This window comes from Lithobates pipiens, unplaced genomic scaffold (genome assembly GCF_037356315.1).
Source record: "Lithobates pipiens isolate NorthernLeopardFrog02 unplaced genomic scaffold, aLitPip1_a1.2 Scaffold_16, whole genome shotgun sequence".
Taxonomy (NCBI): domain Eukaryota; kingdom Metazoa; phylum Chordata; class Amphibia; order Anura; family Ranidae; genus Lithobates; species Lithobates pipiens.
This window is the reverse complement of record NW_027507748.1, coordinates 314991093-315008193: the sequence shown is the minus strand read 5'-3', so window position 1 is coordinate 315008193 and position 17101 is coordinate 314991093. Positions and strand designations below refer to the sequence as shown.

Genomic DNA, 17101 nt, shown 5'->3' with positions numbered 1-17101 from the left:
AGCATTTTGGAGGCGTGGTGGCGGAACAACCTCCTTGCTATTGCACCTTGTCTTGCATCCTTCCCAGCTGCCAGAAGAGTAACCCAATGGGCCGTGAAAGACAGGTAACGTCCCTGTCCATGCCTGCTGGACCATGAGTCAGCGGTAATATGCACCTTACCACTGACCGCACTTTCCAGCGAGGCAAGGCCATGCCTTCCACATGCCGGTAGAGAGCCAGAATCGCCTTCCGTGAGAAAAAGGGGCATTTGGGGACCTGCCACTGAGGAACTGCAAATTGTACAAACTCACGGAAGGGGGCCGAGTCTACCAACTGAAAAAGCAGCAGTTGAAGTGCTAGCAATTTGGCCAAGCTAGCATTCAACCGCTGGGCATGTGGATGGCTGGGAGGGAACTTCTTTTGACGGTCCAGCAGCTGGGGCAGGGAAATTTGCCTGCTATAATCGGACGTGGGTGTACTGCTAGAAGAGTGCCCGCAAGCACTTGACTGTGAGACACCTAATTCTACACCTTCATTCCTCTCAGCGCAGGTTTCAGAGAGGACTGAAGGTCTAGTGGGGTTGGAGATGCCAGCTGATGAGGGGCAAGGAGAGGTCCACTTTGTTCTTTGGTGTGGGTCTTTGAGGTACGCTTGCCAATGAGCTGCATGGCAGGTCAACATATGTCTGGTCAAGCATGTGGTGCCCAAGCGGCTGATGTTTTGGCCACGAGAGATACGCTTGAGACATATGTTGCAAATAGCAGCGGTGCGATCTGATGCACTTGTCTCAAAAAAGGCCCACACCAAAGAACTTTTAGAATAACGCACAGAGGTAGCGCCCTAAACAGGCGGAGCTCTGCGGTTTGATTCAGTCGGTGTGCTGCCCTTAAGCTGGCCCCCAGAGGGCATCCTGCCTCATTGGAGATGTGCCTCCTCCTCCTCTCTCCTACCAGGCACCCACGTGGAGTCAGTGCCCTCATCATCCCCTCCCTCTTCATCGCTGGAGCAAACCTGGCAGTATGCTGCAGTTTGTGGAACATGACTGCCAGATTGCTGTCCTTCTTGAGCATCCCCTCTCTCTGCGCTCACGCTACTGCCTTCCTCTAGCTGAGTATCATCATCAGAGCCTACAAAACACTGGGCATCCTCCTGGAGCATGTACCCAACACTGTGCTCAGAGAGTTCAGGGGACTCCTCAGGAGGACGTGGTGGGTCTAGGGAAGGAGTCACTGATGATGACATTGAGACGAGGTAAGACGATGCGTTGGCAGCTGCTTTGCTAGTACCCTGAGCCTGGGTGAGAGAGGATGAGCAGGATGAAGAGGGCTTGGTCATCCACTCTACCAAGTCTTCGGCATGATGCGGCTCAACACGTCCAGCTGCCGAAAATAAGGACAAGCATGTCCCATGGCCACGTGCTGATGATTATGCACCGCGTCCATGACCAGCACTGTTGTCTCTAGACACAGAGTCTGCTTGCCCTCTTTTATCGGCTCGTGCCTGTCTGCCTCTCCTTGTTGGCCTTCCAGACATGGTAATGGCCTGAATGGAGATGGGAAAACCAGCAATTGGGTAGTGTATATTGTGCTGGAGGCACACAACACCCACTAACTTCTGCAGATGCCTTTAATGTAGAACAACAGGAATTAAAGGGTAGATACCGGTGTATACTGTGCTGTGGCACACAACACCAATTAACTCCTGCAGATGGCTCAATTAGAGAAGAGCAAAATAGGTGGATAATGGTGTATACTGCACTCGGGTCACACAGACAACACCCAGAAACTCCTGCAGATGGCTGAAAGCTCAATTACAGAAGAGCAATATAGCTATATAGGTGGATAAGGGTGTATACTGCGGGCAGGGCACACAGACAACACCCACAAACTCTTGCAGCTGGCTGAAAGCTCAATTACAGAAGAGCAAGAACACTAAATTGGTGGATAACGAACGTTTTATACTGCGTTGAAGGTACACAGAGAACACCCACTAACTCCTACAGACGCCAACACACTACACAAGGCCGCCGCGCTGGCGGCCTAATATAGTGTGGGGTGTGTACTACACAGCCTGAGCTATGATTGGCCATAGGCATCCTGCCTGTGGCCAATCATGGCTCTCCTCGCTGCCGGCGCTGTGATTGGCCAAGCATGCAGGGTCACAGTGCATGCTTGGCCAATCATGAGCCAGCAATGCACTGCGATGGTGCAGTGCATTGTGGGCCGTGAGCGCCACATGAATTTGGCGCGAACGGCCCACAGAGTTCTGGCTTCGCCGAACGGGCGAACAGCCGGTGTTCAAGTCGAACATACATGCTTGAACACCAAGCTCATCCCTACTTAGGAGTTACAATTTGTATGCAATCAGGCAGGCCCTTGCACTACATGGTTTTGGTAAATCTGAAGACAAAAATCAGCAGAAAATCTGATAGTAGTGTGTATGGGGCTTAAGATTTAATTCTGCAAAACTGTGACACATATTCACTATGTACTATGAATACGCACTCCTGTGTAATCAATTTTTTATTTTATTTGTCTTATATATATTTATTTAATTTTCATATAAAAATACAAGATTTGGTGAAGCAGGAGTAGTCTGCCAGAAAAGGCAACAAAGTAAAAGACATAATACTACATAGTAAGCAGGATAAAACTGCGTGGTTTGGACCCTACAAACATTATACATTTTAAAGTTGAAGGTGATGAAGAGGGGACATTTGAGGATCAGGAGGCACTGTCAGTACAGGAAAAGTCCTACATCATCAATGCTTGCAGGCAGCAATTTCACATGGTATATGTAGTCCTTAGAAATCAAAAGTAAATCGCATGAAGCAGCTGAGAAGGCACCACACAGCATGCAGGAAATCCAGGAAGTTGTGGAAAGAGATTTCCGGCAGACAGAGACAGGCAATACTCATGACACGAAAGGAAATTTTTCAAGTAAGTTTATAATGGATTGTGAAAAAGAGCCATTGTTTGTATTAAAGGTTGTATTATTACAATGCTAATGCTATATAAGAAAAAGGTTTGCTGTGACGTTAGATCTGTTTTAATGAGGTAAAACAGAGTAAATATTCACGTGGCAAAGTAAAAATTCACTTAGCTTAGTAAATAAGGTGAAGTTGTGCTGAACGTATTGGAGGTGAAGTTGTACTTTGAAAGTATACATGCTCCACTCTACTAGTTATTTAGAAAGAAAATTAAGTCATAAGGATCATTTTAGGCTGGCCCCTTGTGCAGGTAAAGCTATGTAAAACATTAAAAATAAGCGCATATACTGTTTAAAATCCAGTTATGCAGTTTCTCCCTCCACTCTGCACATGCACAGTTGCTTTCTATTCTCAGCACTATGCCTATAATCAGAGCCATTAGATGTCGATCAGCTGACAGACTAAAGATTTACTGCTGGTCATGGGCTCTGGGCTTCAGTAAAATGGGAGCTTCCAGGCAAGAAGAAACAGGAGAAATGCTGCAGGCAATTTACAGCACGTGCTGATTTTGGTAGCATAATTATAAATATGTAATGTATGTTCCTTGTTTAGAGATCTGTTGCACTTACCACTCCTGACTGTTGGCTTGGAAGCCCCAAAAGGAGGAAGTAGAGAGGGATAGAAAGTCCCAGCCTCATGCCCCGTCCATGCTACTAAATCCTTGGAGGGACTAAAGCACAGAGACAGTAGGATGACTCTGAGTTCTAGTGCCAGACCACAGTTCCTGCTGGTGAGAAGTCCCTTTCCAGGCTGGTCGGACAGCAGTTAGAGGAAACCTTTATGATCATGTCTTCAAATTTCTAACACAAAGACAGACACTGCAACTGGGGCCTCTACAACTGTACTTTTCAGCAACATTCATCTGAAAGTATCTCTGATAATAACTTTATATACCCAGGTATATGTGCACAAATCCACAAGAACTACTATCTGGCCCTTTGCATTGCATACTAGCTCATTAGTAAATACCTTAGATGGAAGCTGTTACAATGGTCCCCGTACACCACTGTGACCGCTGACATGTCTCCCGGAGTTATTTCTGAGTTTGCAGGCTCTGGCGTTGTGATCGGCCGGAGCCGCAATGACGTCATTCATGGAGCGGGAGCCACCGGTCACGGCACAGCTACTAAAGAAATGTCACGAGCGATGACGTCGGCACATACAGTGAATATCTCCTAAATGGTCCAAGATTAGGAGATGTTCACAATACCTACAGGTAAGCCTTATTATAAGCTTACCTGTAGGTAAAAGGGGTATTACAGGGTTTACAACCACTTTAATTCTCCAGGAAGGGAAACCCCTCTATTCACATAGGCCCTGTCCTGTATGAAGGTACTGCCAACTAGTGATGGATGAACTTCCGACGGGACGTTTCATGAACGTGGACCGCGAACGCGGCTGATAGTTTGCGAACCGTAACGTTCGCGGCGGGCCCAATTGACTTCAATGGGAGGCAAACTTTGCAAACCTACAGGTCAAATTTGCAGCCACAAAATAATTACTAGCTGTGCAAACATAGTCCCACCACATGGCCAATGACATAACACATGTATGAGGTGAATATGGGATCGACAACTACAAGCATTCTTTTTTTATATGTGAAATTGTTGTGACAATTCAGGACTGTGGAGCGCATGAAGGCAATGGAGGAGAGGGAAGTTCAGGGTAGGCAAAGAAGAGGGTGCAGGAGATGATCACCAGCAGCGTGACATACAGCAATGACACTTGCACCGTGATAGAGTGATCTGACACCAGCACCGTGATAGAGAGCACTGACATCAGCAGCGTGACATACAGCAATGACACCTGCACCGTGATAGAGTGATCTGACACCAGCACCGTGATAGAGAGCACTGACATCAGCAGCGTGACATAAAGCACTGACACCAGCACCGTGATATACATCACTGACACCAGCACCGTGATATACAGCACTGACATCAGCAGCGTGACATACAGCAATGACACCTGCACCGTGATAGAGTGATCTGACACCAGCACCGTGATAGAGAGCACTGACATCAGCAGCGTGACATACAGCACTGACACCAGCACCGTGATATACAGCACTGACACCTGCACCGTAAGCAGCCCCAGGAGGAAGTCAGCATAGCACAGGGATGGTGAGAGCCCCTCATAATGAGCATAGCACAGGGATGGTGGGAGCCCCTCATAATATGCACAGCAGAGGTATAGCCCCAGGAGGAAGTCAGCATAGCACAGGGATGGTGGGAGCCCCTCATAATAAGCAGCCCCAGGGGGATGTCAGCATAGCACAGGGATGGTGGGAGCCCCTCATAATAAGCAGCCCCAGGAGGAAGTCAGCACAGCACAGGGATGGTGGGAGCCCCTCATAATAAGCAGCCCCAGGAGGAAGTCAGCACAGCACAGGGATGGTGGGAGCCCCTCATAATAAGCAGCCCCAGGAGGATGTCAACATAGCACAGGGATGGTGGGAGCCCCTCATAATAAGCAGCCCCAGGAGGAAGTCAGCACAGCACAGGGATGGTGGGAGCCCCTCATAATAAGCAGCCCCAGGAGGATGTCAGCACAGCACAGGGATGGTGGGAGCCCCTCATAATAAGCAGCCCCAGGAGGAAGTCAGCACAGCACAGGGATGGTGGGAGCCCCTCATAATAAGCAGCCCCAGGAGGATGTCAGCATAGCACAGAGATGGTGGGAGCCCCTTATAATAAGCAGCCCCAGGAGGAAGTCAGCACAGCACAGAGATGGTGGGAGCCCCTCATAATAAGCAGCCCCTGGAGGATGTCAGCATAGCACAGGGATGGTGGGAGCGCCTCATAATAAGCAGCCCCAGGAGGAAGTCAGCACAGCACAGGGATGGTGGTAGCCCCTCATAATAAGCAGCCCCAGGAGGATGTCAGCATAGCACAGGGATGGTGGGAGCCCCTCATAATAAGCAGCCCCAGGAGGAAGTCAGCACAGCACAGGGATGGTGGGAGCCCCTCATAATAAGCAGCCCCAGTAGGATGTCAGCATAGCACAGGGATGGTGGGAGCCCCTCATAATAAGCAGCCCCAGGAGGAAGTCAGCACAGTACAGGGATGGTGGGAGCCCCTCATAATGAGCATAGCACAGGGATGGTGGGAACCACTCATAATATGCACAGCAGAGGTACAGCCCCAGGAGGAAGTCAGCACAGCACAGGGATGGTGGGAGCCCCTCATAATAAGCAGCTCCAGTAGAAATATGGCACCGCTCAACCTCTTCAAACAGGAGGGTACGGGCATATAGTACGGTGTGCTTTTTTTGGACAAGGAAGTGAGCCAAATGAAGAAAGAAGGTCTGTGTGCTCGATTAAAAAAATCGTTTATAGACATATACGGTACATGGTCTACTGGTCACATGTGTTGAATTCCTCCGAGATCCATGCCTCATTAATTTTTAGAAATGTGAGATAGTTAACACTGTCGTGAGCTAGGTGAGTACGCTTATCGGTCACGATCCCCCCTGCTGCGCTGAACGTCCTTTCGGACAGGACACTGGACGAGGGGCAAGCCAACAGTTCGATTGCAAATTGGGCAAGCTATGGCCAGAGGTCAAGCCTGCCCACCCAGTAGTCCAGGGGTTCATCACTCCTCAGAGCGTCCACATCGGCCGTTAACCTGATGTAGTCGGACACCTGACGGTCTAGGCGTTCCCTAATGCTGGATCCGGATGACACCTGTCGATGGGTCGGCTGAAAGAATGACCTCATATCCGAAGTCACCAACACATCTTCAAACCGGCCTCTTCTTGCAGGCGCTGTTGGATTGGTACCCGCAACTCCTTCTCTGGGAGTGGGAATTGCTCCTCTGCCAGGGCACGCAAAAGCAGAATGCAGCATTTCTCGAAGCAGGGCCTGGAAGTGCTCCATTCTGACAGTCCTCTGTGACGGCGGTAACATTTCCGCCATTTTGTGTTTGTACCGGGGGTCTAAGTACGTTGCCACCCAGTACTGGCCCTTGACCCTTATGCTTTTTATACGGGGGTCCCTATTAAAACACTGGAGCATGAAGGCCCCCATTTGCACTAAACTGGAAGCGGTGTGGTGGCCTGGCTCCTGCTCATCATCCAGGATAATGTCATCCAGGATAACCTCAACCCTATATATTGTGGACCTATACCAGTCCTTAAGGAATAGCAGACTGTACCTCACTCAACCCTATGTACTGTAGTACCCTATACCTTACCAGTCCTTATAAGGACCTTTGTGGAACTAGTAGGTTGTGAATGATTAGCAGACTGTACCTCAGTCCCTATACTGATAAAGGACTACTGCAGCAGTAGGGCAGAAGTCAGCAGTAGTGCACCTCAACCCTATATATTGTGGACCTATACCAGTCCTTAAGGAATAGCAGACTGTACCTCATCAGGACCTTATCAGGACCTTTGTGGAACTAGTAGGTTGTGAATAGGGATGAGCTTCGTGTTCGAGTCGAACATACGTTCGACTCGAACATCGGCTGTTCGCCCGTTCGGCAAATTCCAAACGTTATGGGCCGTTCGCGCCAAATTCATGTGGCGCTCACGGCCCACAATGCACTGCGTCATCGCAGTGCATTGCTGGCTCATGATTGGCCAAGCATGCACTGTGACCCCGCATGCTTGGCCAATCACAGCGCCAGCAGTGAGGAGAGCCATGATTGGCCACAGGCAGGATGCCTGTGGCCAATCATAGCTCAGGCTGTGTAGTACATGCCCCACACTATATAAGGCCGCAAGCGCGGCGGCCTAGTGTAGTGTGTTGGCGTCTGAAGCAGTTAGTGGGTGTTCTGTGTACCTTCAACACAGTACACACCGATCGTTTTCGGACGATTTTCGATCTTGCTGTTGTGTAGTGGTTGTTGTCTGTGTGCCCTGACCGCAGTATACACCGCTATATTCACCTCACCTATATAGCTAGTGATCTATCTTTTATAATAGAGCTTGCAGTCAGTAGTGTTAGGAGCTTGTGTGTGCTGTCTGCGTGCTCTGTACCCAGTACACACCGCTATATCCACCTACATAGCTCTTCTCTATTTGAGCCCACTTGCCATCTGCAGGAGTTATTGGAAGTTGTGTGTGCCTCCAGCACAGCACAGTATACATCTGTATATACCCCTTTATCTCTGGTGTTCTATAAAAAAGGCATCTGCAGGAGTTAGTGTTTTTTTTGTGCCTCCAGCACAATATACACCTGTATCTACCCTTTATTGCTGTTCTCTAATAGAGGCATCTGCAGGGCTTAGTGGGTGTTGTGTGACTCAATTACAGTATACCCCTTTATCTCTGGTGTTCTATAATAAAGGCATCTGCAGGAGTTAGTGGGTGTTGTGTGACTCCAGCACAATATACACCTGTATCTACCGTTTATTGCTGTTCTCTAATAGAGCCATCTGCAGGGCTTAGTGGGTGTTGTGTGACTCCATTACACTGCTGTTTTACCCAACTCCCTTCAGGCCATTACCATGTCTGGAAGGCCAGCAAGGAGAGGCAGACAGGCGCGAGACAATAAAATAGGGCAAGCAGGCTCTGTGTCTAGAGACAACAGTGCTGGTCGTGGACGCGGTGCATTGTCATCAGCACGTGGCCATAGGACACGCTTGTCCTTCTTTTCGGCAGCTGGACATGTTGAACCGCAACATGCCAACGACTTGGTAGAATGGATGACCAAGCCCTCTTCATCCTCCTCATCCTCTCTCACCCAGTCTCAGGGTACCAGCAAAGCAGCTGCCAACGCATCGTCTTCCCTCCTCTCAATGTCATCATCAGTGACTCCTTCCCTAGACCCACCACGTCCTCCTGAGGAGTCTCCTGAACTCTTTGAGCACAGTGTTGGGTACATGCTCCAGGAGGATGCCCAGTGTTTTGTGGGCTCTGATGATGACACTCAGCTAGAGGAAGGCAGTAGCGTGAGCGCAGAGAGAGGGGATGCTCAAGAAGGACAGCAATCTGGCAGTCATGTTCCACAAGCTGCAGCATACTGCCAGGTTTGCTACAGCGATGAAGAGGGAGGGGATGATGAGGGCACTGACTCCACGTGGGTGCCTGGTAGGAGAGAGGAGGAGGAGGAGGCACATGTCCAACGAGGCAGGATGCCCTCCGGGGGCCAGCTTAGGGGCAGCACACCGACTGAATCACACCGCAGAGCTCCGCCTGTGCAGGGCGCTGCCTCTGCGTGTTATTCTAAAAGTTCTTTGGTGTGGGCCTTTTTTGAGACGAGTGCATCAGATCGCACCGCTGCTATTTGCAACATATGTCTCAAGCGTATCTCGCGTGGCCAAAACATCAGCCGCTTGGGCACCACATGCTTGACCAGACATATGTTGACCTGCCATGCAGCTCCTTGGCAAGCGTACCTCAAAGACCCACACCAAAGAACAAAGCGGACCTCTCCTTGCTCCTCATCAGCTGGCATCTCCAACCCCACTAGACCTTCAGTCCTCTCTGAAACCTGCTCTGAGAGGAATGAAGGTGTAGAATTAGGTGTGTCACAGCCAAGTGCATCCGGGAAATCTGCTAGCGGTACACCCATGTCCGATTATAGCAGGCAAATGTCCCTGCCCCAGCTGCTGGACCGGCGAAAGAAGTTCACTCCCAGCCATCCACATGCCCAGCGGTTGAATGCTAGCTTGGCTAAATTGCTAGCACTTCAACTGCTGCCTTTTCAGTTGGTAGACTCGGCCCCCTTCCGTGAGTTTGTACAATGTGCGGTTCCTCAGTGGCAGGTCCCCAAGCGATTCCGGCTCTCTACCGGCATGTGGAAGGCAATGTCCTTGCCTCGCTGGTCCAGCAGGCATGGACAGGGACATTACCTGTCTTTCACGGTCCATTGGGTCACTCTTCTGGCAGCTGGGAAGGATGCAGGACAAGGTGCAGTAGTGTTGGAGGTTGTTCCGCCACCACACCTCCAAAATGCTACTATTGGTTGTGACACACCTCTCTCCTCCACCCCCTCCTCTTCTTCTTCCTCCATGGCCTCTTCCAGTGCTCTGTCCTCAGAACCAGCGGTGCTCCGTAGGCATTCCAGGGGCTACGCAAGTACGCAGGCAAAACGATGCCATGCCGTGCTTGCGCTGGTTTGTTTGGGGGACAGGAGCCACACTGGGGCGGATGTTTTGTCAGCTCTGCAGGGGCAGGCCGAGAGGTGGTTGACGCCATGCCAGCTTAAGCCAGGAATGGTGGTTTGTGACAATGGCACCAACCTCCTCTCCACCCTCCGACAGGGACAACTGACCTATGTGCCCTGTGTAGCTCACGTCCTTAACCTGGTGGTGCAGCGGTTCTTGGGCAGGTAACTCGGCTTACAGGATGTACTGAAGCAGGCCAGGAAAGTCTGTGTGCATTTCCGCTGATCATTTAATGCCTGTGCTCGGCTGGCTGAGCTCCAAAAGGAGTTGAACCTGCCCAAGAACCGCCTTATATGTGACATGCCCACCAGATGGAACTCAACGTTGGCCATGCTGCAGCGGCTGCACGCGCAGCAGAGGGTCATCAATGAGTACCTGTGCGACTACGGCTCCAGGACAGGGTCAGGGGAGCTCGGTTTTTTCTCACCACGCCAGTGGGGCATGATCGGGGATGCATGCACTGTCCTGTCACCGTTTGAGGAGGCCACAAGGATGGTGAGCAGTGACAGTACATGCATCAGTGACACTGTACCTCTTGTCCACCTCTTGGAGCATACGCTGCGTGGAATAATGAACAGGGCACTTGAGGCAGAACAGAGGCAGGAAGAGGAGGACTTCCTTGCCTCTCAAGGCCCCCTTTATCCAGACAGTGTTCCTGCTGTCCCACCCATCACACAAGAAGAGGATGAGGAGGGGGAAGAGGAGGAGGAGGATGATTGTGTCAGCATGGAGGTGGAGGCTGGCACTCAGCATCAGCAGCAGCAGCAGTCTTGTAGGGATGATTTACAGTCCCAAGAAACACGTGGACTTGTACGTGGCTGGGAGGAGGTAGCTGCGGATCATGTTGCCCTTAGTGACCCAGAGGACTCCGGACCGAATGCCTCAGCTAACCTACGCTGCATGGCCTCCCCGATCCTGCAAAGCCTGCGGAAGGATCCTCGTATTCTTTGGATCAAGGAGAGGGACCATTACTGGCTGGCCACTCTCCTTGATCCACGGTACAAGGGTAAGGTTGCCGACCTTATCTTGCCATCGCAGAGGGAGCAGAGGATGAGACATCTCCGGGAGGCCTTGCAGAAAGGTCTGTGCAGCGCGTTCCCAGAGACTGGGAGGTTACAAACTCCTGGTCCTGGACAACGTGTTGCTGAGGCATCGGTCAGAAGGAGCGGTTGACAATGTGGCTGTCTGATCGATGCGTTCAGACAATTTTTTAGTCTGCAGCCCCAAGGTATGATCGGTTCCAGCAACCATCGCCAGCGTCTGATTTACATGGTGCAGGAATACCTAGGGGCAAGGTCAGACTTGGACACCTTTCCCACCGAAAATCCTCTGGCTTACTGGGTCTTGAGGATGGATCACTGGCCAGAGCTTGCACAGTATGCAATTGAGCTACTGGCCTGTCCTGCATCCAGCGTTCTTTCGGAATGCACCTTCAGTGCTGCTGGTGGCTTTGTTACCGATCACAGGGTGCGCCTGTCCACCGAATCAGTTGATCGACTGACCTTCATCAAGATGAATCAGTCTTGGATCACCCACAGCTACCAAGCACCTGAAGCTGATGTAACCGAATAATTTCCCTTCAAGACTGCCTATGCTGATGCTGAGTGACTGTCCTGTTATGTTGATTGTCTATCCTCTTCCTCCTCCGCTGATATGTTGGAAGAACATTTCTGGTTCTGGGTGATGCCATTAGCCCAATTTTTCTGCCCCTGTTTAACAGGGGCGTTTAAGTACAATTTTTGATGCAATGCTTTGCAGCAGGGCTAATTCCTGCAATAAAACTAGAGTATATGGGAGAGGTTTCAGTGTCGTGGCACCAGCACCAGTGCCTAAGGCCCAATTTGTCTGCCCCTGTTTAACAGTGGCGTTTAAGTACAATTTTTGATGCAATGCTTTGCAGCAGGGCTAATTTCTGCAATAAAACTAGAGTATATGGGAGAGGTTGCAGTGTGGTGGCACCAGCACCAGTGCCTAAGGCCCAATTTTTCTACCCCTGTTTAACAGGGGCGTTTAAGTACAATTTTTGATGCAATGCTTTGCAGTAGGGCGAATTCCTGCAATAAAACTAGAGTATATGGGAGAGGTTGCAGTGTGGTGGCACCAGCACCAGTGCCTAAGGCCCAATTTTTCTGCCCCTGTTTAACAGGGGCGTTTAATTACAATTTTTGATGCAATGCTTTGCAGCAGGGCTAATTCCTGCAATAAAACTAGAGTATATGGGAGAGCTTGCAGTGTCGTGGCAACAGCACCAGTGCCTAAGGCCCAATTTTTCTGCCCCTGTTTAACAGGGACATGTAATTACAATTCTTGATATAATATTTCACAGGAGGGCCCGTTCCTGTGCCCACCCAGAGTAACTGTGAGGACTTATAGTGTTGTGGCACCAGCACCACAACCACCAAAGGTCAATTTTTCTACCACTGTTCAACAATGGCATGTAATTACAATTCTTGATATAATCGTTCACAGCAGGGCGCTCCAGCGCCCAGCAAGAGTCACTTTGAGGGCTTACAATGTTGTGGCAAAACCAACACCTTGTTCTGCCATTTCTGCAGAGCATATAGGGCAGGCCCCTACTTTCAAACATCCAACTTACAAACATCTCCTACTTGCAAACGGAAGGAGACAACAGCAAGTGAGATGGAAAAAGATGGACGACAAAACAAATTATACAGGGGTGATAACCCTTCCCTATGTTTTCCAAAAAGCTTAAAAATAGTTTTTTTGACTGGAGCAACACTTTAAAAATGTACCAGTTGAAAATTACAAACAGATTCAACTTAACACAACAAACCTACACAGTCCCTGTCTTGTTTGCACCGCCTGTATATTGCTGTTCTGAGTATATAGGGCCTGGGGGCCACACGCATTTCCTTTTTTTAATATGGGTACAGGGTTCCCCTTGATATGCGTACAAGACCCAAAGGGGCTGGTCATGGGCAGGGAGGGCTACCCATGCCATTTTTCTCAATGGTTTTCAACCATATTGCAGGAACCAGATATAACATTAAAACCGCAAGCAGTTTTCAATGATGTTATTTCTGTTTAATGTCATTTTGTGCAGGGACTGTTCTAAACACGGGAAACACGTGGCACTTCACAGGCATACTAAAGACACCCCCAGGCACCATATTTAAAGGAATATTTCACTTTTTTTTCACTTTAATCATCATTAAAATCAGTGCTCACGCCAAAACGGCCATTTTTAAAAACATTTTGGGCATTGACCCATGTCCCCTGGGGCAGGAGCCAGGTCCCCAAACCCTTTTTAGGACAGTATCTTGCATATTAGCCGTTAAAATTAGCACTTTTAATTTCGAACGTTCGAGTCCCATAGATGTCAATGGGGTTCTAAAGTTCGTTCGAATTTGGGGTCCGTTCAAAAGTTCTGGTGCGAACCGAACCGGGGGGTGTTCGGCTCATCCCTAGTTGTGAATGATTAGCAGACTGCACCTCAGTCCCTATACTGATAAAGGACTACTGCAGCAGTAGGGCAGCAGTCAGCAGTAGTGCACCTCAACCCTATATATTGTGGACCTATACCAGTCCTTAAGGAATAGCAGACTGTACCTCACTCAACCCTATGTACTGTAGCACCCTATACCTTACCAGTCCTTATAAGGACCTTTGTGGAACTAGTAGGTTGTGAATGATTAGCAGAGTGTACCTCAGTCCCTATACTCATAAAGGACTACTGCAGCAGAAGGGCAGCAGTCAAGTATAATATTCTTTCTATATTTGGAAGAAAGAAAATTTTACGTGTACAAGCCTATTACCATACCAGTCCTGAAAAGAACCTTTGTGGACCTAATAGTAACAGCTACTGATTAAACTGACTGTCCCTCACTGCCACACACAGCTTCCTGCCTGTCCCTATTTAAACTGACAAAACACAGGCTGCTGGAACAAGAACTTGAATAGCACTCAAAACTATATCCTGTACTACTTTACCATACCAGTCCTGAAAAGGACTTTTGTGGACCTAATAGTAACAGCTAATGATTAAACTGACTGTCCTTGCTGCACACAGCGTCCTGTCCCTCTCTCTACACTGACAAAAGACAGGCTGCTGCAACAATCACTAGCACAGCAGTGCCTCAAACCTATATCCTCAACTACACCTAACACCTATACCATGATACCAGTCCTTAAAAGAACTTTTATGGACCTAATAGCTAGCGATTTGGGTCACTGCAGTCTCTCCCTGCTCCACACAGCAACCTCTCCCTATAGTGACATACGAAAGAATGTAAAATGGACGCCGGATCGGGTCTATTTATAAGTTAGGGGGAATGTCCAAGTGTCCATGTGCTGTAATTTCTCAATTGGCTGTCCTGTACCCCATGATGGATGTGTCATCATAGGTCAACGTTCTTTCACACAGTAAACACGGAAGTCCGCCGGGCGAACGGCGGCAATAGTCCGCCGATCGGGCGGACCACAAACAGCCGAAATTCGCCGCGAAACGACCGCCGGGCGAACCGTTCGGCCATCCCTACTGCCAACTTTAATATCAACCCTACTCTTGCACTTGGCAAAGGTTCAGGTGCTCTTATTTATCTACAGGTTTAGAGCAATATCCTATTTGGTGGGGGGGGGGGTTCATAACCTACCCCCAAAAGAGGGCAACATGTGCTAAAGTAAATTTTTTTATCAAATTGTTATGGGTAAAATTCTACTTAAAGTAAATCAACTTCACCAGTGCTAACTAGGATTTTCAAATCTATATCATATTTAGTAACTCTTACAGTATTGTAGTTATGTTTCAAAAAAAGTGACTACACTAATGAATATGAAGATTCCAATCAGTTGCACACCAAATGTGTCTAATTTACAGAATCCAGAAGGCTAATATAACACATTAGACCTCCAAAGAGTAATATACAATAAATTCATATCATATATGGTGTAAAACAAATTGTAATTTCCTTCTGCTAAAAAATATGCTGGTTTTTGATAGAAGTGTCCACCGTGCATAATAAAATACTCCTTCACATGCATGACACACCCATTGGACCCTTTGCTTTGAAGTTAATACATGTGCAACAACTTCTCGAGGGTCTAGAAAAAGCTGTTTCATTAGCAGTTCTGGACTCTTGTTCTTTACCACCGGAACTACTATGGTTTTTAAAGTCACTTTTCTGAGGGCCATTGACTCTTGAGAACATCAGATTGCAAGTGAGCTGAACTCTGCACTGAACCAAAAGTCAGGCAGACTTCATGTAACCATTTTTCACTTTTAAAGCCCTTTTATTTTATTGTTGCTTATGTCTGTTTTTACAAAGTATTTTCTTTAAAAAAAAAACTTGTACTGTTTTCTTTTCATTTTGCATAATATTTATAAAAAATTTGAATGCTCTAACTAGAAATAAATAACTTTTGCTCTTTGAAGAAGCTACTGTAATTTAACCTCTGTTACATTCCTGTTTGGGCATGGTTGTGAGTGAAACAGGCTGCTGTGAATTTTGTGTGTTTCTGTTAAAATGGGTTGGTGTCTACCGTGTGTGTGTAAACAATTAATTGCTCAGTTAGCATGCCCCAGTGATGAATACTGTCAGTTTCAACTGAAAAAAGCTTTGCACAGAGTATAATTATCACACTCATATTATTTTTTTGAATACACTGTAAACATCAGACACTGAAAAATGCTGCACATGGAATGGAATGCACAGGATTGCCAAAAAAAGGTAGTTAGGAATATCAATGTAACTAATATAGGCCATACAATATTTTATTTTCCCTTGTCAAATATAACATTATATTTTGCATATTGACAAGAAGGAGCTTGTAAGAAGGGGTTACTGCCCTTGATAGGTCTTACCTGCCCATAGCCATGGAGCTGGGGGGGAATAAATGGTGTAGGGGGAGCAGTATATTAACATGTGGGTTATCATTTACTCATGGCTGGAGGCCACATTACCACCCTGGGCCTCACAAAAGGAAGGACAGCATCTTCTTACTTTCCCTGCCAGTGACTCCTGTCCTTGTACCGGCTACAGAGAGATTTCAGGAGTGACAGCATAGAACACTCTCTCCCCACTGACATTTTTACCACCTAGCACTTTACTGTTTTCAGCTCAAAGTCTAGGAGGGGAGCCATGGCACACATTGCAAGGCCTTGCTTCTCATGGTTCCAGGTTGGGTCCCTGGGACTGGTTTTATTTCTCAGGAGCCCTAGAATAGAGGCCCAACTGCTTGGAGGGGCACATCCTAAATTTTGGACTACCCTACCTTTGCAACCACCTCCGCTTCAACTTCTAAGCTAGCTGCTCCTCCTTTCCATAACTTCACTCACTTAAATTCCTGATGGGTTAACCTGAACTACTCACTCTCCATTCCCCGGAGCATTGTCACACTCAACCCACATTTCTTTTCACAAAAGATCAGGCCAGACATAGCAACTTAACCATTAAATGCTTTGATTCAAGTAACAGTTCCCTTCATCTATAGAATTAATAACAGTTCTAAAATATTTCCTTGCTATCACTTCCCAACTAAATGCTATGGTGGGCATACCTTCTCTGGTAAGACAGCCATCAACAAGTGGCATAAAGAATAGTCTGAGTCCACAGTCCTCTGCAGGGGTCCTGCTAAGAGGTAACTGATGTTAGCCCGGCAATTGCATCCTTCAATGTTTGGTGTCCAGCCCCCAACTCAAAAAGACCCCATGCCCTGTCTTCTTCCTGTACTTATACCCCCATGAAACAGGAAATGACTCTTTTTCAAAGAGAGCAGGCCAAGGTGGAAGAATAGTGTTGACCTCTTTGGAGGGGCTAACTTTGTGGGGCCTATGGCTTGGCAACCACTATTTTGGAATACCAAGGCACTGCAACAGCTCACCCTCTCTATTAACACCTCTGGACAAGACCAGCTGGTGACTCTGAGTTCTTCTTAGTTATGAGCTTTATCTATTTCTTTGAGATTGATCCTACCAGATGTGTGAATAAGTTTGTTTTTATCCATAGGGAATATTGCACTGAGCTGTGTACCACATATATTGTACTGTAAATAAGTTTAAAA

The 17101-nt window shown here is 48.0% G+C and overlaps 1 protein-coding gene across 1 annotated transcript in view; it reads left to right on the top strand.

Moving 5' to 3' along the window:
• Nucleotides 1-2810: 2810 nt before the first annotated feature.
• LOC143982705 (EF-hand calcium-binding domain-containing protein 4B-like) overlaps nucleotides 2811-17101 on the top strand; it is a 196243-nt gene continuing 181952 nt past the window's right edge. The window contains exon 1 of the mRNA XM_077481649.1: nucleotides 2811-2919. The gene's annotated coding sequence lies outside the window, so the exon portion shown is untranslated. The remainder of the gene's footprint in view (nucleotides 2920-17101) is intronic.